The following is a 3,977-nucleotide window of genomic DNA, read 5'->3' as shown; positions in this document are numbered from 1 at the left end:
GTAATTAAATCGATTTAATTAAATATATAATAAAATTAATAATAATTTAATATATAATTTTAAAAATTTAAATTCAATTATTTTTAAATTAATTTTAAAATTTTATAATTTTACAAAATAACTCATCCATAATTTCTCGTTAAAAATATTTTTAAAAAAAAATTTCTATTAACTTAACATATCACATAAAGAATTGAATAATACAAATTTTCAAACCAAAAAATATATAATATTAACACAAAACAAAGTTCAATTCAATTACAAATTCTTAAACGGGCTAAATATAAGAAAGCCAAAACATATAATCATATTTAATTTTTGGAATTCTAATCAATTAATCAGTATCATAATTCTGATTTTTGATTCTAAAAGCACATCAACAATAAAAATTAAATTGAATTTATAGTTGGTAGCCGCTCAAGAAGCACCACAAGATTGATGCAACTTGAAACCAACAAATATTGTAATGTCATTACAAAAGAAAGTTGAATACTATTAGAATTATTGTCGGAAAACGAATAAAATCCGATGAAAAGTTAATTACCATTAGATTTACTGTCAGAAGTAATCCGACTGTATAAACATCGTCGGTAATCAATTGCTGTCAGATTTTATCATCCGACGGTAATTACCGTTGAATTCTGTGGCAAATTACTGGCCCAAAAAATCTTTTTGTTACCAGCAAATTTTTCTGATGGTAACGTTGGCGCCACAACATATAGTTTCCCCACTATTTCCATTGGATTATGTCTTTGGTAAAAAAAAATATTGTGACACAATTTATTTTTAAATTTTTTCTTTTTTAATTTTAATTTTTTATTTAAATTTATTTTTCACACAATTAGTGTATAAATAATAGAAATCAATTATGTAATATTATTAAATATCAAATGTTCAAATAAATTAAAAGTCAAATAAATCAAATACAATGAAATAGTAAAACAAAGACCTAAACCCTAAAGATCCTGGTATTCATCATTGTCGTCAATCCCATGGCCCTGCTAAGGAGGCGAAGAAGGCGGTGATGTCTGTGTCAATGTTAGCTCTGTTTGTGAAATGTTGATGCCTGAACCCCTCATTGGTCTCCTAGTGAACGTACAGAGTCCTCTTGGTTTCTGGACAGAGCTAGGAAATGAGGTGGTAGCGCTTTTCACGTACATCCTCCAGCATGTGTTGCAGCCTCCTCCCGATACGATGGTCGTATATCTTCCTGATGATGAGATCCTGCTCCTTGTCCCATATAAAGTTTAGTTGCACAAAGAAACTTTAAAATTACTTAATCAAAATATATCGTATTAAACAAACACTACAAGAAAAAGTAATATTTGTAACAAAAAAAATTGTTACAAAAAATCAAAATTTTGAAACAAAAGGATTTTGTAATAAAAAAAGGGGTCGTTGCAGTATGTCCCGTTACAAAAAGTTTCTGTAACAAAAAACGGAACTATTACAATTCAAAATGATATTTTGTAACAAATTTTTCTGATATAAAAAATCAGAAGTCGTTACAAAAGTGGTAACAAATTTTGATCTTCAAGGTATTTTTTGTGACAATCTATTTTTTCCTATCATAAAATTTTGTTACAAAATGTAACTTGATTTTGTAACATTTTTTCTTTAGTTACAAAACACTATTTATTTTGTAATAATTTTTTTAATACAAATTACACACATAATTTATCAGATTATATTATTTTTTTAATTAAAAAATATATTAACTAATTTACTCAACAAGTCAACATTTATATAATATATAATAACATAGATAATTCAAATATCTTTCATTAACTAGTTAAGAAGGTTTAACTATATTAAGTTCTTACTGTCCACTTCTGAAATCATTGTTCTCTGGTCTCAGAGGGGATCTTCTTGTAGCTCGGCCTTGGATACCGTACATCAACTTGATAATGTTGGTCATCTCCTGAGTACATGCGTTGTTGTTAGGCGCAAACCTACCTATCAACAATTTACAAACAAACCAATATGATAATATAAATTAAAACTTCAAAAGCAAATAACCATAATATATAGAGAATTTTTTAAAAATTTTTGCAGAGTTTCATTTATAACTGGAATGTGCCACAAACTCTATCCATCAACAATTAACTTAAACAACACTAGTTGTTAACAATCAATTAACAACAATCAATAATCAAGAAGCAAAATCCATAAATCTACTAAACTAGAATCAATAATCAAGAATCAATAAATAGGATATATCAAACACTCTTAGGAATTCAAACCTACAACCCTAAATCCACTAAAACTAGAATCAACTATTAAGAATCACTAATCACGATATATCAAATACTTTAGTAGTTCAAACCTACAACTCTAAATCCACTAAAACTAGAATCAATAATCATACATAATCAACATATACAAGACTTAAAGTAATACTTGCGTCGTTCTGCCATCAAGCCAAATCGTCAACCGTATGATGGGAGGTGGTAGAGGGGCATCAGCTGGGTCACTTCTGTGAGAGGATTCTGGGGTCGCGATATCCGTCGCTGGAAGCGGCGTCGCTAAGACATTGGGCTACTGAGCAGATGGAGGCGGTGGTGTCGTCGTAGACGCAAGGACGTAGCTGGAGTTAGGGACCATGATGAACGGCTGGTCCGATGCACCTGCAACCTGTGACATCACTGGGGTAGTCAGAGTAGAGGGAGATGATCCAAAATTCCCAAGGGTGTCGGCAGAAACCTCCCTCTACCATGACCACTAGGCTGATTTGTAACACTTTCACCTGTCATCATGTCCGCAAAGATCATACCAATTAAACAAAGAGAACTAAATCAACAATAATCAACACAAATCAACAATAATCAAAAATTCAAAACAACAAATCAACAATAATAAATACATGTTTAATTAGAATCGGAACAAGTTCAGTACTCTAAGTTCGGAACTAAATAAGGAACATAAATCTGCCAATATTCTAAAATTGAAATCACACAAGTTCAGTAACCTAAGTTCAGAATTTTAGAAAACCATAAGTTCAAAACAAGTTCAGTACCTTAAGTTTAGAATTAAACAAGGAACAGAAATTAGAACATGTTCTAATTAAAATTAAAACTAAACAAGTTCAATACCCTAAGTTCAGAATTTTAGAAAATCCTAAATTCAAAATAAGTTCAGTAAGCTAAGTTCAGAACTAAATAATCAATAATAAGTTTAAACACCAATGTAATTCTTGTAACTAATACCACAAGATTAATTTCAACATTTGAAATTCATTCCTAATATAACCCAAAACCAATTAAACATACGAAGTTGATATAAATGGGTTAAAAAAGACCAACTTAATTAATCTTGTACTATTAAATAAATGTCTTAATCATTCAAAAATTCAAAAGTTTTGATCAATTAAAAATAAATCAAATTCTATTATCAATGTACAATAACAATCATAACATTCAAACGAGCATTGATTTTCAAGAATTAGACCGAAAATTGGATTAAAAGCTCTGAGGCATATTGACAAACACTTGGCATGCACAAATATCAAACATGCAAAATCAAAATCAAATAGCAATTGATAGTCCTAATTTCAAATCAACAATCAACACCAGCAACAAACAATTCAAAACTAGCAACAACCAAGTATAATTCAAATAATCCGGCAATCAAATCTCAGTAAAATCAGCTGTAACACAATGAATAAACATAATTCAGACAATTTTAAACAACTCCAGCAATAATATTCAACAATTCAGTTCAATAATCCAAACACTTTTCAGCAATTCAGAACCTAATAACCTAATTTAACTTATTCTAACCACCTAAAATCTACTAATAGAAAATTAATTATAACTAACTAGCTATAAATCAGATTAATAAAACTAAAATTAACTAAAATAGAAATTAAAAACAAAGTAGTAACCTGGGTTGCCAAAACAGAGCGGAACAAAGAAGATGAAAGGAGTTGCAGCGGCAAACGAATGGTTGCAAAAGTTGAAACTAGCCAGAATGAGGAA

This window comes from Arachis ipaensis, chromosome B08 (genome assembly GCF_000816755.2).
Source record: "Arachis ipaensis cultivar K30076 chromosome B08, Araip1.1, whole genome shotgun sequence".
Lineage (NCBI taxonomy): Eukaryota > Viridiplantae > Streptophyta > Magnoliopsida > Fabales > Fabaceae > Arachis > Arachis ipaensis.
Note: the sequence above shows the minus strand (reverse complement) of the source record.